We start from the raw sequence: 21,121 nt of genomic DNA, 5'->3' as shown, positions 1-21,121 counted from the left end.
AGGGATGCTATTGAGATGGTCAAGTCTTGTCATCAATGCTAATTTCAAGGTGGAGTCTCGAGGAGGCATGAGATGCCTCTCAATTCCAATCTTGATGTTGAGTTATCCGATGTGTGGGGGATCGACTTCATGGGTCCCTTCGTGAGCTCAAATAATGACTACGTCTCAAAGTGGGTGGAGATCGTGTGCCTCCCAAAAAATAAAATCAAAAGTGTTACTTACTTCTTTAAGAAGTACATCTTTATGACGTTCAGAACTCCACAACCCATTATTAGTGATGGCAGCTCTCATTTTTATAATCGGGTCTTTGGTGCTCTCCTTGACATGTATAGGGTGAAGCATAATGTTTCTACCCTGTATCACCCTAAACGAGTGGCCAAGTTGAGGTGTCAAATCATGAAATTAAATCCACCCTTGAGAAGACCATGAATGTTGGTCGTACAAATTGGGTGAGGGAACTTGATGATGCGCTTTGGCCATATAGGATAGCCTACAAAACTCCCATTCTATGTTACCCTACCAATTGGTGTTTGGGAAGGTGTACCATTTACCCATTGAGTTAGAGCATAAAGCTTTGTAGACTTTGAAGAAATTTAATATAAATTGGGAGAATGCATCTAAATCAAAGGTTACTCAACTCCATAGGTTGGAAGATTTCTGACTCAAAGCATATGAAAGCTCCACTTCATACAAGGAAAAGATGAAAAGGCGGCATAGCGCAAAAATCTTAAAGAGGGAGTTTCATGTGGGTGATGATGTGATCTTTTACAATTCAAGGTTGAATCTCTTTACAGGTTAACTTAGATCAAAGTGGTCAGGTTCATTTATAGTCTCAAATGTGTGTCCTAGCGCTGCTATTAAGTCGGAGGACCTTGAGAAGAAGAAATTTTTTATGAATAGGCAAAGATTAAAGCACTACCACATTGGTGTACTAGGTGTGGCCAAGATTGAGTCATTCTACTTCAAGGATCCATAATGATATTAAAAGGTCAGCATGTTGCAACATTAAATAAAGTTCTAGATGGAAGGCAACCCATCATTGTCATGACTTTTCATATAGCATTTGATTTTTAGACTGTTAGAATAGTTTGTGATATTTGGTTTTGATTAGTTCACATAAACTTGGAACCTTACAGGTGATTTGAATAGGTTGGAAGACAAAAAATAGGGGAACATCGAGTTTGGAAGTGTAGCAGCTAAAAAAAACAAAGGAGCAGAATAGGGAAGCATAGATGCCTCAATTATCGCGATCGCGACACACATATCGTGATCGAAATCTGTTGCGATTGCCAAAGGTGTGTTTCAATCACGACATAACATGCCATATGAATATCAAGATCTCAAGGGCCTTACCATGATTGTGGTCCTGCCAGATAATGTGGTTTCAGTGAGCCTCTTTAACTCTTTTATGCCTTCTTGATATGCAGTGAGGGCACTGCAACTTTTAAGTTGGGGGTGGACCTTGTGTCCGTATTTCATAAATCATATTTGGTTTGTAATATTTTGATGTTATCTTGATGTTTTGTGGTGTATATTAGGTACCCCTATCGAACTTATGCTTTATAAAGATTTTGTGGAGTAGTCATTTTTTCTTCATTTTTCATTTCTAGACTTTTATTTCCCTTGTTTCTAGTGATGTTGGACGATCTTTTCCCTATGATAGATTGAGTGATGACATTATTAAGGAAAAATCATTGTGTTAGGTGTTGGAGTCATAGATGTAGGGGAAGTCTGAGTACCCGTGGCTTTACGAATTAGGATTGACCTGATAACTATGGTGAAGTCTGAGTAGCCGTAAGTATTTCCCTCATTAGATCCTGAATACTAAATGGTGGCTTTCTTGGTGCTATAAATACTTAATCTTGCATGGCGAAATACGAAACAAGCATCTCTCCCTGTCTAAAATTTTTTGTGAAAATCAAGGGCATCAAAGTAAATGATTTGGTAACAAAGGTTTACCACTTTTTATGACACCAAATTCTTTAGTTGGTAGTAAGGTGATAAATGAATCTTTTTGTTCTTGAGTAGGAAATGCAATCTAGCCTTGTGGAATAGTTTGCATGCCATGTGTGGTAAGCATTAGTTGAATGATTCTTGTGCTTACTTGTGTCATCTAGAACTTGCCCCGTTGGTCTTTCAAAGCTAATCTTGATTATGCGCGATTGGAAAAATGATATTAGGTCATCTTTGTGATTGTTGAAAGCCACTTAATCCTAAAATCCTGCCCATGTATGAATGGTAACCCTAGTCACCCTTTTTGAGCCTATTAACCATTCATTGGCAACCACATTATAAGCCTCAAATCATTTGAAAGTTACCCCTATATTGAACCCTACCCTTCTTGAATTTGAAATTGCCAACTTGAGGATAAAATCCTAAGTTAGGGGTGTAGTGGAACTTGGAATATTTTATCATGGCCATAGTCTTGTAAATGAGTGCCTAAAAGAAAATCCATGATAGAAAAAAATCAACAAAATAAATAAAAGCATGAAATGGCAAAAAAAAAAGAAATAAAAAAAGAATGCTTTCAAAAGATGGGTGATCTAAAGTGGAAAATGTAGGCACATTTATGGTTAAAAAGGAATGAAGTGGAAAATGATCCACATTGATCTAATTTGAGTCATTTGGATTTCAAGAAGGGTGTGAAATGCTTATCCTACCCTTCGAGCCTACATTAAAAGATTGAAAAAGTCCTTTGGTATCTCCAACTAAGTGTTTTTGAGTTATTAGCAATAAAAAATAAGTGCAAGCATATGCCTTTGGGATCTCCAACTAAGTGTTTTTGAGTTAGTAGCGATAGAAGATAAAGGCAAACATATGGCATGATACTTGTTTGCATTTGGAAATTCTTTGTGAGTGTGAGTGCTTGCATATTCATTCCTTGTTGCATGTTGAAATTATGGTGTGTTGGGACTTTCTTTAGTGAGGAGGCATGTAGACTAAGATAGATTGGTGAAGTTGACATCTTCCGAAAGCAAGGCGAAGGAGCATAGTTGATTTACTATTGAGGGAGAGTCACTTCTTGTGAATTGGTTGTTGTTGCTTGATCATTCTTGAAATTTCATTGCATTCTTCAAAAACTGATTGAATTTGAGGGGGTAGTGTGATTAGCACTTCACATGCTTGTCAACTAATTGCTTGTGCTAATCAAGTTCAAAATCATAGTTGCCATGTGATTGAAAAGTGTGAGCTTCAAAGTTAAGTAATCTCATTGAGTGTGAAGTAGTGTTACTTGAGGCCAAGCAAAGTCTTTAAGTTGGGGTATTGATGAGTAGAAAATTTGCCATTTATTTGTATGATATTTCATGCACACTATGATGAGTTAATTTAATAAGTGAGACTAATTCATTATAAAATGTACTAATTTCTAGTGTTTGTGATCTTATAGGGAAATCTAATGAAAAGGGAGAAAAGGCAAAGCTGGAATGGAAGGAAAGTGAGCAAAGTTGGAAAAAGGTTGAAGATAGGCCCTAGGATTTGACCCTCAAGTGCTTCTATATCACTTTGACGGTCGCAATTACGATTCATTAGGTAGAGATACTGTGATTGTAAACTAATGCATCAAGATCATGATCCATTCAAATAGGCAGAGAAACTGCAATCGTGAGCTAATGCACCATGATAGCGAGAGTCTCTATCATGAAAAAAGGGGGTGATCAGGAACATCAGGTAAAACTTCAAGGGAAGTGATGTAGTTTCACAAGTATCAATCTCAAAATATAAAAGGCTCAACCCTTCATAATTCCAGTATCGAATTTCCAATTTTTGGAGAGTGAAGAACACTATTGTGAGTGCAAGACAATTATGGGTGATTCCGAAAAGAGAGTTTAGCTATTTTATTCAATTTTAAGCTTGGAGATTATATTAATTTCGCCTTTCATGGATTAAATGATATCTAATTTTGGTATATCTCTTTCCTTTATTTCCATGAGTTGCTAAATTTATATCTAGGGGTTATGCTTGATTAGGTGGTGATTAATGTGTGGTTGTTTATTATTGTCCTATTAATTAGTTATTTGTGATGGGTTTTTCTTTTGTTCCATGCTTAATTGAGAATGGGGGGTTTCAAACCCCAATTGCCCTTGAATCCATATCATCCTTGAAAGAGGGGATATGGGTGAGAAACAATTGAAACCATATCATCCTTGCAAGAGGGAATATGGGTGAGGACAATTGTAAACAATAACTTGAGTTAGCTTATTTAATAGCATATCTTAGAAATATGGATGCTAATTGAGGTAGTAGATTGGTAGATTTGATACACTTGTGAGGAGTTTGAAAGAATCAACTTGTGTGATTTGGTGTTTTATTAAAAGATTAGCATCAATACCCCTAACTCTAACATACCCAAAACCCTTGACAAAACTTGGATGAATAATTGACAACCCATGCATGACTCCCACCTAGGATTGCATAACCCTAAGGCTTCTGTTCATTTGGTTACACTTTTTGATATCTCAACCTCATAGCAGTTTTTAAGCATTGTTGTTACAAGATTACTCATACCGAACCCCCCATTTATTTTTATTTGTTGTTTAATTTCATGCTACGAGTTAACATCTAGATAACAACCAACACTCATAGGTCTAGAATTTTATGTCCTTACTTCTCGTGGATTCAACCCTAACTCTTAGTTGGGTTAATATATTGACTACGATTTCTTTACACCAAAATTTGAGTGTAATTTTGAGTGTTATCAGTCATCCCTAGTTTTGATTAAGTTTGAAGGTTTTACCTTCAACCATTTCTTTTATTCTCCAAATAGTGAGAATGGGAAATTAGTGAGCCTCATGTAATCTGTGGAGACTACAGTAGGAATAAATATGTCACCGATCTCTAAGAAGTTTTGTATATGAACATGTGGATCCTCATGTGGAAAACTTGCAAATTTCCAGTTGATGCAAAATTAATGCACCATGTTCTATGATATGCTCAACTTACACATTAATAAAGTGCAAAGCGGTCTTCGTCAATATATTTACCCAACTTTGGAGTCGGGGTCAAATCCAAAAGGAACAATGTGAGTGGCAATCAAATTAATTTCAAAATGATAGATACAAGTTAAATTCAAACAAATGTTACTAAAAGATAAAATGGGGGAGGTGAGGTCCTACACTAATGTTTCTTTTTGGAATTTTCTAGTGTAAGTTTGGGGCTACGAATAATTAGAGTTCTAAAAATTATGCACTGATCTTGGGATTGTGCATTACTAAGGGAGTGACATGTGGGAGCTAATTATTAACATCACTTTAGTAATTCAAAAATGGGTAGGCTTGGTTATAGGTTTTAATGTTAGCCTTTCATCAAAACACCAAACTTTCACCCATTGATTCTTTCAATTACCTAATAGGTATGTTCGACAATTAGAACCACAACCTTAATCAAGGCATCCCTATTTCTAGGATGACACCCATGGCATAGTTAAGCTCACATTCACCCTTATGTCTAAGATAGTGAAAATTTAGCAAACTACACGCATAATTGTCTAACATTGCTTTGGTCCCCATATTCCTCTTTGGAGGATGATATGGTTTCCTAAAGTTCATCGAAAACCCTTCTTTTGAAGATGGCATTGAACTTTCTAGAGATTGGATCTTTCACTCTTCAAACCCATGTAGATATTTGGAGCTTTCACCCATCAAATCCCAACCAAATAGCATAGTAATATAGAACCCATAAACATGAACTACCAAATAGATTTTAGCAATAACAACCCGCACACACTTTAACCCCTATTCTCACATAAACCCAAGAGGAAGATTTAGCTACACATAAGATAAATAAGCATAGATAAATCAAAGCGAATGTTACTTCAAACTTGGCTCTCCTACAATATCAACAAGGGAAGTGAGAAAATCTTCTACTTAGAAAGTTTCCAATGTATTCTTAACCCAAAATTTACACAATATTTGCTTCTAAAAAATGGAGGCTACAAAGTCTCAAACTAAACCAAGAGAGAGGGGGAAGATAGAATAGTGATGTATTGAATCCCTCCTCCATTGGATTAGGGTTTGAGTTTTCTTTTGTTGGGCAAATTTGAAACAGCTTCATGCATTTATAGTTTTTCCCTTTGGGCTGAAATCCTGGAAGGCCGCGATCACAGTGTACTTAACGTGACTGCGGTAGAGAGATCTCAGGCAATTCCACGTGATCACATGACTTTGACCTGCTTGACTCGGCATGATCGTGGAATGACGCCCGTGATCACAATAACTAAGGCCATGTTGTGCTCCAGGTCTTCAACTGGACTTCTTTATTTTCTTTTGTTCCTTTTGTAGCTCCAATTCACATTTTTTCATCTTATCACCTTTGTTCCTACAAAATTTGGATATTAGTTCATTAAACCATAATTATGTATCACTTATTCATTCAAAACAAGGTAAGGTGCACAAATAATGAGTGTGAATGAGTGGTAAAATCACCACTCATCAACACCCCCAACTTAAAGCTTTTAATTGTCCTCAAGCAATAGTACCTCTTACCATGAGACACAATCATCTATGCTCAAACTTCATGACTTAAAGATCACAATGACTTTAACTTTAGTCACTACCTCAAGTAGCTCATTGCACATGGCTAAGCTATTTTCCACTACACCCCTTATCATAAGATGTAATATCCAAGGACGCAAAGACTTTAAAGAGCAACCAAGCAACAAAAATTAACACTCTAGAAGTGACTCCCTTTTAACCACAACTAAGTTGTACTCCACTTGCCTCATTGCTCGGGAGGTGACACAATCACCCACCTCAACTTGTTCATATGCCAACCTCACAAAAAAGAGAATTCCATACACCAAACTACCAAATATACAATAAGGAATTTTAAGTGGAAAAACTCTCTCTCTCTCTCTCAAAAGAAATCTCTATGCAACAAGTGTCATACCATAGGCTTTCCCCTATTTTCAATCACCACTACGAAAAAAGTACATGGTTGGAGATCTTGAAGGACTTTCTAAGCTTGTAACGTAGGTTCGGTTTAGGGTAGGATATCATTTGGGAACAATATAGCGACACCCTTCCTTGAACATCCACATCACACTTTTTGATCTTTCTTTTTGACTATGGGCCACTCCTCTTTGTTTCCTCTCTTTTCATATGCCTACTTTTTTCTTCCATTGTTCGCCTATTTTCTTCTATTACTTTTTCTTGCTATTTTTATGTAATTCTTTCCTTTTGTTGAACCCTTGCTTTTTTTAGTCATTTGTTTTCAATGGTGAAGCACTTAGTCATTTTACTAACACTTAGTGGACCCACACTTATTTCCATCAATCTTTACCACCCCCAACTTAGGCTTTTAGCCTTAAGTTGCATTTTCAAGTTCAAGGAGGGTATGGTTCAAAAGAGGGATAAAAAATGGTTCACAGTTTATAATGAGTTTTCCAAAGGAAGGTTCAAAGGCTCAAAGTGGGTAACTAGGGATTAACTTTATGCACGGGTAGGATTTTTAGGCTGGAGTGGATTTCAAAGTCACAGGGATGGCGTAAGATCATTTCTCAAACAAACTATGATCAAAATTAGCTTTGAAAGACTAATGGGGCAAGTTCTACATAACACAAGTATACAAGAGATGAATGCAAAAGCTTTCCTCACATAGCATGCAAAAACTCGCCAAGGATGCTCAATTTCCCTTCCTGTGAGAGACAAAATTGGAGTATCTATCATTATTTAAAAGCTAAAAAATTATGGAGTCACAAATAAAGAAGAAGTTTTGTTACAAAGTTTCTCATGTCCATGCCCTTGATTTTTGAAAATTTTCAGATGGATGGGGTTGTTTATTTAGCATTTGCACCATGCTCAATTTACTAGGTTATGGCTACAACCAAGGCTTTAGTCTCATAATTTGTCTTAAAATGGGCAAACAACCAATATGGCTATTCAGACTTTGCCAATGGTGTATAACGTGATCTCAAATCAACAATGCTACGGGTACTCAAAATTCCCCTACATCTATGACTCAAAATCCAAACACGATGTTTTCCCTTTAAGAGTTTAGTCACTTAGTCTATCATAGGGAGAAGCTCACCTACACCATTATTAAAAAAAATGGAAAACCAAAAATGAAAACAAACAACTCACAAAATTTCTATGCTTCATGCGTACTAAGTTCAAGTATTTCAAACCAATAAATACACACAAGGGTAGGGACACACCCCCAACTATACGACTTATAGTTACCTCACTACACAATTTAAAAGCATAAGAAGGGTTAAATAGATCACTAAACCCTCACTAATAACCATGTCAAAAGTTGGATAGAGAGGCGTGATCGCGACTTGATTGGTCCCATTGCAGTATCGCTATTACAGCCTGTGGCCCGCAATTACGGTACCTGAGGCCATCTGCTCCTCTATTTTGACCTGTATTTCTGCATGGCTGCTACACTTTAAAACTTGGTTTTCCCTTATTTTTTTCTTCTAGCCTGCCTTAAAGCACCTACAAAACATTAGAATTTTGTGATTTATTCAAAAGTAAATCATGTAAACATGAAAATGATGGGTTTCCTCCCATCAAGCACTTGGTTTAACGTCACGGCACAATGTCTCTTTGATCCCCATTTGTGTCTCCACGTAGAGAATTTGAATTTCTTGCCCAATTTTTTATCATTACATCTTTGAGGCGCATTGGAAAAATATAGGGGCATGATGATGAATGTTCTATCATGCCACGTCGAAGACTTGAAACTTTTACCCAACTTCACATCAAATTTTTAGATTGGTTCCATAGTTAAAAGAATGTACATCAATAGCCTATTCCTTGTACATCGGAAGTTAAGTCCAAAATGATCACCCTGAAATGAGCTAGAGTCATCATAAGGGATTTTCTTGACTTTTTCTTCTGACTCGAGTCCTATTTCCTTTGTTATGGCTTATTCTCCCTCATATTATTAGGATGATTGGGAAGTCATTGAGGAATCTTTGCTACCAAGCTCATCATCATAGCTTGGTTTCTCTTCATGATAAAACTCCTCTTGAGTAATGGGAAAGGTAGTAATAGTTTCAATCTTTTCTTCTTTGCCCAATAACTCTTCCTTGACACCCGCCCATTTTTTTGTACATGTATTTCATATTCTCCCCCATTGCATCTACTCGGTCCAAAACAGTTTGGAGTATTGCTTCAAGACCGGTGGATTTGGATTGTTGCTTTTCTTTCTTTTCTTCATGGGACGTATCAAACTCATAAGAAGATCTAGCAACTCAATTAGTATAATAGGGAGAGGGGTGTTTGGAAACCCATACCATGTCCTTATAGACATCCACACATGGGGCAACCATACTCCCACTCGGATTGAGATGGTAAAATCTCTCCTCGGGGTGCATACTTACAATCTCTCCTGAAGTATGGTTCGTAAAAATATGAACATGGAGGGTCACGATATGACTTCCAATCATTTAACTCATATTTATTAGAAGATTCCATCAATAAAAGTAAAAATAAAATAAAATCTACCTACTAAAAAATCACGAACATATATATACAAGCTTGAATTTAAGCAAGTAAGCTAAAATTCCAAACTAACTCAATACACCATAGTGTTCCCCAGTAATGGCGCCATTTTTAATAATACTCAACTTACACATTAATTAAGTGCAAGGCGGTCGTTGTCAATAATTTATCCAACTTTGAATTCAGGGTTGAATCCACGAGGAACAATGTGTTTGGCGATCAAATTAATTTCAAAATGATAGATACAAGTTAAATTCAAAAAAAAGTTACAAAAAGATAAAATGGGGGAGGTGAGGTCCTACACTAATGTTTCTTTTTGGAATTTTCTAGTGTAAGTTTGGGGCTACGAATAATTAGAGTTCTAACAATTATGAATGGATCTTGGGATTATGTGTTACTAAGGGAGTGACATGTGGGAGCTAATTATCAACATCACTTTAGTAATTCAAATAAGGGTAGGCTTTGTTATAGGCTTTGATGTTAGCCTTTGAACAAAACACCAAACTTTCACCCATTGATTCTTTCAAATACCTAATGGGTATATTTGACAATTAGCAACCACAACCTCAATCAAGGCATTCTTATTTCTAGGATGACACCCATGGCATAGTTAACCTCACATTCACCCTTATGTCTAAGATAGTGAAAATTTAGCAAACTACATGTGTAATTGTCTATCATTTCTTTGGTCCCTATATCCCTCTTTCGAGGATGATAAGGATTCTAAAAGTTCATCCAAAACCCTTATTTCGAAGATGGAATTTAAATTTCTAGAGCTTGGAGCTTTCGCTTATCAAACCTATGTGGGTATTTGGAGATTTCACCCATCCAATCCCAACCAAAATAACATAGAAATAATAGAACCATAAAAATGAAATACCAAATAGATGCTAGCAATAACAACCCACACACACTTTAACCCCTATTCACACATAACCCCAAGAGGAAGATTTAGATACACATAATATAAACAAGCATAGATATACCCATAATATCCATTGAATCAAAGTTGTAGAAGATCTTAGCGAATGTTACTTCAAACTTGGATCTCCCACAATATCAACAATGAAAGTGAACAAATATTCCACTTAGAAAGTCTTCAATATATTCTTAACCCAAAATTTACACAATATTTTCTTCTCCAAAAATGGTGGCTACAAAGTTTCAAACTAAACCTAGAAAGAGAGAGGGAAGATGGAATAGTGATGGATTGAATCCCTCCTCTATCAAATTAGGGTTTGAGTCTTCTTTTGTTTGGAAAATTTGGGACAGCTTCATGCATTTATAGGTTTTCCCTTTGGGCTGAAATCCCACAAGGTTGTGATCATGGTGTCCTTAACGCAATCGCGGTAGAGCGACCATAGAAAATTCCACGCAATTGCAAAACTTTGAATTACTTGACTTGGCGAGATCGCAGGTGCCATGTTCTTCTCCAGGTCTTCAACTTCACTTCTTTGTTTCCTTTTGCTCCTTTTGTAGCTCAAATCCACATATTTTCATCCCATCACCTTTATGCCTAAAAAATATGGATATTAGTGCATTTAATTAAAATTATGTCTCATTTATTCATTCAAAACAAGGTAAGGTGCACAAATGATGAGTGTGAATAAGTGGTAAAATCACCACTCATCATTCTACTAAGCTCAAATCAACCTCCTATATTTGGATTTTGGATGGTTAAGGTTACATTGGTTATCAATGGGATCGCCACTTTGTGCACTATATTCCAGGCTTGTTGTTCATCACCCATGTCTCGTCCAACTAAAAATATGGAATTGGATAAAGAATTGTTGTTTCGCTCCTCAACTAGAGGAAGCGTTGCTCAAGTTCAGGGTATGGTTTAACCAAATCCTTTTCCTTGCTAGATTACTAAGATTTAAACATGTGCCTTCAAATTCAGTGGCTAAGGTCAAGTTATGAGAACTTATCAAACAAAATAGTAAGACTAAAAGTTAGAAGGTTGCTCATCTTTTTCAAGTCCATGATAACATTGGAAAAAACTTATTGCGTCCAAGCACAAACGTAAGTATACATGGTCAAACAAGTAATAGAGTGACTCTTGTGAGACAAATATCGATCCCAGAAGGACTTGGTGTTTAGTAGATGATCCAATTCTAGTATTACTATTTATGTTAAACAAATGCGATTTGCAACCAAAAATAGTATGTGTTTTCTTATATTATAAACTAAATAATAGAAATAGAAATGATATGAAACTTGGATTATAAATAATATATGATGAATTCCAGGGTTGAGGCATCTACTTCACATCCATACATAACTATGAATTTTAGCCAGTGTTTGTGTTTATCGTGATTATTGATTTATGAGGTTGATATATAACTCAGGGATGGTTACCCTCTAATTCATCTATCAAAATTAGTCTCACAACTTCATAGTTGAGTGAGGATTGGAGTCTCTAATTTGGATGCACCAACTTATATTTCCATTTTATTAACCAAGTGGGGCATTAAGGTATATCTCTATGCTAACCACAATTTTAAAAATTAGTATTACATTAATTAAACATATGATATACACTCCCTATATTCTTCATTCTCTCCCTCCACACTTATGGTCAGTTCTTTTTGGGACTTAGGTTTATTTCAAAGTTCATGACCATTTAGAATAGTAAAACAAGAATGCAAGAATAATCATAGTACTTGATAAACATATTCACCAAATAATAAACCATAATTAAACAATCATGTCATATTCTCAAACCTATAAAGAGGGTGTTTATCCACTTATAGTCATACAAAGAATCACCATTAAAGAGTTCACAAGTACAAATACAAAAAACTAATAGTTAAAGGAAAAAAAACCCTAGAGTAGAGCCTTTGATGCCTTCTCATTTATCCAATATTGTGTTGTTCCAAGTGTGTCTCCAAAATATGGCTAATTACTCCTTGTATAGTCCCTTAGGTCATCCATAAGCTTCCCCAAACAAATCATAAGCATTGACCACTTTGCCCGCAACTTAAATAAGCGAAAACCAACTTTTAGATGTATTAGAAGGGAGGGGATTGCACCACATGGACAATAACATGGAAAAATTGGTGAGGAATGAGCCCATATCACAACCAAGGTAGTGTGACCTCCCCCAAGGGGGTGCGACACAAGGCCCCATACTCAAGGTGAGGGTCCATCCAATCTTTACTTTATTCTTTTTGTCCACTTGTTCCTTGTTTCCCTACTTATTTTGGCTTGTTTGTAGGATTCATTGATTTAAATATCTCCTCCAATGGTCTCCGACAATATCTCATAACAAACATTAGTCCATACAACACAATAAAGCTCTTCAAAGTACACTAGAAAAAGCATTGCTTAGGCTAGCTTAACTAGTTTTCTCATCTTAAATCTATTTGACCTTTTTGACTATTGACTCAATTATAATGCACTTCAAATACTCTAAAAATAAAATTAGCACACAAATATTGAAATATACACTTTATCCTTCGTTAACCACATCAGTTACCCTCCAAACTAAGATAAGGGCACGTATATAATGACATTTAGGTGTATAAATATGCTTAACATCATCGATTAAAGAGAAGAGAAACATATTATTTAATAAGTATTTGAACACATTTCTTTAAGTGCCTGCACTTTAAATGACCACTTCTGAGAAAACTTTCAAAAGATGGCAAAATTTATAAAGAATGTAGAAAGGTTGAAGTAACAAGGTAGTGTTAGAGTGAAGAAGAAGAGAGCCCAAAAATCAGATCATTTTAGTGGTTCTTACTTGTGATGCCTTAGTTAGCAGACCTACTCTACTTAGCCACTTCATTTAAAGATCATGTGTTTGCTGGGTGCCTATCAAGGGTCAGTCATCAACCTTCAAGGATAGATAGTTATAGCCATTCAATATCTTCAGTCTAACAACTTACTCTAGATCGTAGATATTTTGAATCTATAAGAGTAGGTAAAATTAAAAGGTATTGTCATAATTTACTATCTGTAGGTTAATTAACTCAATCTCCAACTTTTAAAGCTGTAGTTTTTATAGGTCTTGGTGAGAGAAAAAATGGTAGAGGCCATCCACAAGGTTGGTGTGGTAGTCACACTACTAGTAGAGGAGGATACCAAGCTAATTTTGGTAGAGTATAGATTGGTCAGTATGGTGCACAGATTGGTATAACTAGTAGTCAATTTAGTGATAAGGATTATCTCTATGTAGTTTAATATCATCCTAAAGCTGAGGCTTCTGATGTTTTGATTACAGGTACCATTCATATCTATGATTGTATGGCTTCTATTTTATTTGATATGGGGTTTACTTTTTCTTATGTGTCCGTGAAGTGTGTGAAATACATAATACACACATGTATGTATATACAACGATTGAGATTTTTGTTTGTGTTGATCAGGTTTATCATGCTTGTCTTATATTGTAGAATGAAGTGAGTATCTTCCAAAAATAGTTTACCCGAGTAAGTTTGGCATTCATGCGCATAGTGGAATCCCCAACCATTATAATAATGTTAATATAGTTTAGTTTTGAGAATACTAAAGAGGTCCACAAATTTAGGATGTTTTTTTTAATCTAAGAGGGAGATGATAAGGTTGCGAACCAAATTAGGTCTTGAGAACCCAATAGTAATGTGTTTCAGAAAGAGTTAAAATGATATGCCAATTTAGTCCTACTCTAGCGTATTACTCATATTTTAATCATTATGACACCCTACTTATCTTTTGTATCTCAGATTAAGCCCATAACCCATGCTCGTGCCTTCAAATTCACGTCTAGTTTTAGTTCCTAGTATGAGGAGTAATAGTCTTACTCAATATTTCTAATCATGTTTAATGAATCTACGAACTCCATCCTTACGTTATACAAGCTCATGATATATACACTCATATTTTATTATATTTTCAGACCACGGACACATAATATGCTCTTAATGACTAGGAAAACCATCCTACATCTTATATGTTCTCAGTTCAGAACTTTTCAAAAAATTTGTACTATGATCTTTTAATCTAAGTTCCATGTAGGCCCACCTATTAAAGTAATGGATATGCATGTTATATCTATTCTTACGACAACTCCCTACTCATGCTCTATGAGTTAATATACTAGGTATTCATACCCATTGTACCCTGCCTCACTAGTCCCGATAAGTATAAGTTATAGCTGAGCAGTATCCCTTATATTCAAGATCCTCATACTCTAGTCCTTCGATGGCTCTCCTTATATTAAGATAGTGGTGATGAAAGCGGTTAAATAATGGTTTAGATAAAAGTGAGTAGATGTTCCTTATTGTAAAAAAAATATAGTATTCTTGTTCTATCTATGGTTATAAGTGTTAAGGGAAATAGAGGTGAGGATTCACATTATGTAATAGCTAAATAAGAATGTTGACATGTCTTCTAGTAGCAGGGGATTTTAGTTTGTAGGGAAATTTAGAAAGACAGGAAAATTCTTAGGTAGTTTAGTTGCTTAGGTTTTATTAGGTGGTTACAGAAATTGGCTTGAATATCATGTTGATAGAATGTGAGTAAAGGAATCATGCACTAATTGTGTTTTGATTAGGGATCAAAGTTAGTTGCTCGAGGTGATAGGAAGCAGTAGTACATTTGGGATAAAAGGCTCTTATAAAATATAGAAACCCATAGTTTATACTAGTTTCGTTGTTTTTCATGTAGCATCTTATACCATCGAGTTAGGATTGATGATGGAATAAAATTACAAGAAGACTTAAGCTCTAGTTTTTATGTGTCTGAATGAGGATCATATGTAGAAATTAATAAAGTATAATAGCCAGAATGAGGAGTATAGCTGAGAAGTGTTTCTAGGCTTAAAGACTACTGGTCATACCGATTAAGATGAGAGTAGTCATATTCTTAATTCTTGTCCTATATACTCATGTCCTTTTATGAGTCTTTCATGTCTGTATCAATCCCTTGCACTCATAGCTCATACTTCCATTACTTTTAGAATGACTGTCAAACCCTTTTTGTTAATACAGTTCTATCCATACTAGTATTGCAGTACTGATATCACAAAAAGGCCTTGATTTACTCCACCTATATGTTCACTTTATCTTTGACCTTCATTTAAGGATGAATGATTTTCACGACCCAATTTATGAGTTATGATGGTACCTACTTTATCCCACAATTGGTAAGCCAAACTGCAGTCGAAAGCTAGAATCAATGGTCTAAGTTAGTCGAAAATGACATAAATGTCAGAAATATGTTAGCAAAGGCTAACAAATAACAAATCATACTACAATAACAATAAGGCGGAAGATAAAATAAGAGAAATAAAAATCCCATGACCTAGAAATGTCAGTACAATAGACACTAACAAAAGAATATAAGTACTATAATAGCCAAATGTACATCAGTCTCGAAATGGAAAGACTAAGCAAAAGTAGAAGAAGGAGAAAGGTCAACTTTATCTTTGAGATCTCACCCTATCTCTAAACTCTAGTTAGTATGATCATGGAATCAATGGAGGTAACGAAGACAATGAGTACTCGAATCTACACCAAAAAGGTACAAGAATGTAGTATGAGTACCAAAACCATGGGTACTCAGTAGGCATTATCGACCGACCGAGATAAATCATAATATAAGAATAATAATTATGCAAGATAAATAAGCTAAGTCAAGTAAAGGACAAAACCTGGAATAATGCTCCGAATACTGTAAATAAACAAATAATGCAAAATAATAACAATATAAAAGAACACATAACTATCACTACAAAAACAAATCCCTATAAGCCAGTAAGTGCGGAAAAGTAAATAGCCCAATGCAGGCCCCATAAACCCGAGGGTGCAATCAAGAGAAGATGTAATAAAAAAATATACTAAATAACCACATCTTAGGGCCATAATCGTGAATCCTTACATATCATAAATACCGTACTCAAAAAGGTTCATAAACATCATAAATAACCCCTTAATGCCAGCCTTGAACCGTAACTCAAGTAATCAATTGATGGACTTGAATCGGAACTCATATCATGAACAATACTGGAATCGAACTGGTCTTAAGATCATAAATCATCGAACTTGAACCGAAAATCGTGTAATCAATTGTCAAACTTGAACCAGAATTTATATCAACTCCCAAGTACTGATCTAGCATAAGTATCATGTATCTAGCCTTCAACATCTAAAATATGCATTTAAAAGACATACCATGCCTAATAAGCCTACAAGGATCTAATGATAGTCTTGACCGAAGGTGGGCCAAAGGGGCCCACTCCAAATTCCCAAAATCCATTCTAAGGCAAATTCTACTTGAACTAAGCTAAGGTGTCTAATTTCACTACGGGATATTAAACAAGTCAAATTTCAGTCCTAAGATATCAATTCTACCCTAATAATGAGTAACTAAGTCAATCATGCCTAATTTACAGTCCCTCAATTGGCTAAGGGATCTAAATTACACTAACTAGACTCCCAAGACCTAATCTCCAACCCATATCTAGAACATTATCATTAACATACTACAAATAAACCCAATCTATGAGAAAGGTAAACCTAGCATAGCTGGATGCCCAAGAAAGCCCAGTGAAATCCGCTAAATTGGTGAATTTCCATTTAAAAAAGCCTCCGCAAGATGCCACTCTAAAAAAATTATAATCTACTCATCAAGAAGAGAATAACAGTAGCCATAAAAAATCTCATGTGCGGCCCATTTATAGAATCACACTTTCAAAATTATCAACACATCCCTCTATGCTCAAGAAATATTTACCCTTAATAATGGGTAAGTTCTGAGCTTATATGGTGCTAAAGTCAACCCACAAATGATCTAGGGATTTTGGAAATAATAGAGAATTTATCCATAAATTTAATGGAAACATACTGAGAATTTAGAGAAAAAAATAAGAAATCCAAGCTCACAAACACCACAAATGACTTTCTCCCAAGTTTCCACACACTCTAGATTTTTTCACTCTTGAACTTGTGTGAAAATGGGAGAAAATCAATCTAATTGGGGAATTTAATGGCTCCTAGGCACCTCTTATGAGGAAACCTAGTTGCTTAAGTTGTCACCACTAAAGGGCCCAAGTGCCGCTAAAGCGATACCCGCCTCATGCTTAGCATGTCACTTAAGCGGACTAGCTGATGCTAAAGAGACATGTGCTTTAGCGATCATCTTGCTACTAAAGTGTCTTCCTAAGAAGCCTCCACTAAAGTGCCCAAAGGTCGCTTTAGCGGATGCACCAACGGCAGACATAGAATTCTTTCAAATCTCCACTGACCCCTCGAGATTCATTCAGAATCTCGTATACACAAATGAACTATGGTACCCTATAAAATTTGGCGTTTTGGAATTAATGGTGTAGCTAAAATTTCTATTCGAGATTATTTCGATGAAAAGTGGGCCACACACCCATGGGCCATTTTCATTAAATTTTAACCAATACCTCAAAATAAGTTACGGAGCATTGGGACCTTAACCAAAGATCTGTCTAGCCTGAAATTGATGTTTCAGAACTGATGAAATTGTTAGAATTGGAAAACGAGATCATTGGACTGATGCTTTTGCCCAGTAGCCAATTTTTACCAGCGAAGACTTTAAAATAGGGAATTGGATCTAAAAACCAAACTAACTGCCTGATAATTAAACTGTCAACTCTAGTAAGTCATAAATGACTTGGAGGAGCTATAGGAAAGATATAAATAGCAAAAATGAGTGAAAATGTGGAAAATAACCTTGAGGATTATTACAATGATTGACACGGTCACCAAGACCAACCCTTATGTTGGCAAACATAAGTTTCCAGTGTCCGTCCATCGAACTCGCACCTTCACGGTTAGCTATCACAACCCACCATTATTGCCCAATTAAAACATTTAGCAAAAAATCAAACCACCAATTCCAGAAGTCAAGTGTCAAGGCATTATGAAGTGGTATCGTCATACCAACTATAGCTTGTAAGCAATGTCAGTAGCCAACACTTAGGGGATTATCATATACCCCACAAGATTTTCAATTAAACCAAATTCATAGCCACCAAGGACTTTCAAAACCATTTTAAACCAACCAAACTAATTTAGGTTCCATTACTATATTATGCAATGCAAGATTTTCAATAATAGTCAAACAATGTGACAAAATCATTCTCATAGGCATTTTAACAAACATGTTGGGGGCATAAGATTTCCAAAACCAAAAACAATGTATCAATTAACCATTCCAATGAAAACATATTTTTAAACCACAATTATAACATGAAAACCATAAGAAAAACATGGGAAAGCATTATCCAATCAAGAACAACCAAAAACCCTAATATATATTTCAAAATCCAAACATTACCATAATAATACCATGAAAACCATCCATTAAAATATGATTTTAGTTGAACTAAAAATGAGAGAGGAGTAACATGCCTTAGACACCAAGGAAGATGGAGAGATTCACTCTTGAAAGCTCCTAATTGATTGTCTTGAAGAAACCCTAGCCTCTTGCTTGAATAAAGTGTTGAGGGAGACTTTGAGAGAGTTTAGAGGGTGTTTGATTGAGAATAATAGGTTAATACGGTCCCAAATAATATTTTATGTTGTGGGGTCAAAATGAGTTAAGACGAGAAATGTCCGAAATATCCCCAACTTAAAACTATAAATCATTGCAGGTGGGTAAAAGTTGACCCTCCAACTCATCACCACATCATACGACTGGTACCATCCAGTCGTACCTAGAATAGAAAGTTGGACATCCATATATTTTCCATCATACAACTCTATTTTCTTAACTCTTGATCAGACCATACGAATCGTATGGCCCAATCGTACTCAATACAGAATACAAAGGGGTTGACACTGGGCAACATATGATAGACTATGCCACTCGTACCCTATCCTCACGGCTCTTAGTGAGCCACTCGTACTCAGAGCCAAGTCAAATTACTAAGTCTTAGATTAAGTGAAGGATTAACCCAACAACCTGTCACCACACCATATGACCTGCACCCACCAAGTCATGCCCATAATAGAAACCCAACCACCAATCACTAGGCACCTTATAAGTTGGGTCACCTAACTCGTACCCACATCATACAACTTTTATGATGAGTAGCTACAGTACTAGTGAGCTCAAAGCTCAAGAAATTTCCAAGGCCAAAATCCAGGGTATTTTAATGATCCTCTAGGTCATTTTAATATGGAAAATCGAAAATATGGTAACATGGTTGATATAGTTTTATGGATTTTATATCTTATTTTGGCCCTCGATTTAGAGATTTATAAAATTATGTTTTGGGGGTCAACCTTGTAAAAATAATTTTTTTTCAAAAATCTAATATTTCTATTGAGTTTGGCGCATTGAATTTAGTCCAATAGAATAGTTCATTTTAATTCTTGGGATTTTAAATAAATTTTGAGAGGTCCACGGAGACTTGGAATTCTCTAAGTCTCCAGATAATGCACCATTCAACTGGTGCACCATTCAGCTGGTACACCACTTAAGTGACACTTTGGTTGCTAAAGCACAGCTTAAGTGTCTCCTAAGTGACACTAGGCTCGCCTAAGCAATTGTCGCTTAAGAGATAGCCTAGTCTCTTATGCAACACTCACATGCTAGGCGGGAATCGCATTAGGTACACCTGGTCGCTTAAGTGATGGTTTCTTAAGTGACTAGGTAATCTCTTAAGCGATACCTGGCAATATAAAATCCTCTTTTTTGTAGTTTTTCAATATTTTTTAGACTTAGAGCTTTAATTTTTGGGTTTTTAGGCGTTTTCTTCCTTTTTTAATCTTTGGTAAGCTCCAAATCCCTATTTGGCTCATATTTGAGATAGTAGTGCTACTTTACCTCCTACTTTGGATACTTTTGGTATTTCTATAAGTTCATAGATGTTTTTCCTACAGACTTGCCTAGTAAACTTTTGTATTGTGATATTGACTTCACCATTAATGTTGAGCCGAGCACAAGACCATTTCTATTTTTAACACCATAGATTCTTGGTCCTTGAAAATTTTTGAAATTTTACCCTCACCATCTTGAATACAACTACCCTATAAGTTGCAGGTGATCTTGATGAGTCATTGGACCTAACTCATAGCCTAACCAGTGTTTATGGCTAAGTCTTCTGTGTTGATTACAAGTGAAGCACTATGATTCATGAGGACTCATTATGGATCGTTGGGTATAAATCGTAGGATATCCAATGTGCACCTATATGGTTTCTGGTTTCTCTCAGATTTTTTCTAGTTTGTATGGCTACCATGCACTGGAGCCCTTTCAGTAGGGAGAGTTGAACCTATATAGCCTGTGGGAGCCTATTATGATGGTCGAGCTATATAGTCAGTATAACATTTTACGTTATGCTAAACCTTGTTCCCTATCCCGACATATTATTTATATACGTATTATGATGTGGTTCACATGGTATTTATAATTTTTTGACTTGACATTATTTTGTTCTCCATCCCTGAGTTACATACTAGTATTCACCCTACTAACCCTCTTTGGACACTGTATCCCCACGTGATGAAGGATAGAAAATACTACTACTTTTCCTGCACATAGTTAGGTGGATCGAATCGGTTCATCAGTTCATTGTGGTGAAGTGGTGATCTTTCATTCTCTAGAAGACTTAGATATTTCATCAGTTCTAATTCATAGATTTGAATTGTAAGTTTATATTATCATTAACATTGCCATTGTCATCTGTCAGAGTTGTGGACAGGTCCCAACCAAGACTG

Source organism: Capsicum annuum, chromosome 4 (genome assembly GCF_002878395.1).
Source record: "Capsicum annuum cultivar UCD-10X-F1 chromosome 4, UCD10Xv1.1, whole genome shotgun sequence".
NCBI classification, from domain to species: Eukaryota; Viridiplantae; Streptophyta; class Magnoliopsida; order Solanales; family Solanaceae; genus Capsicum; species Capsicum annuum.
Note: the sequence above shows the minus strand (reverse complement) of the source record.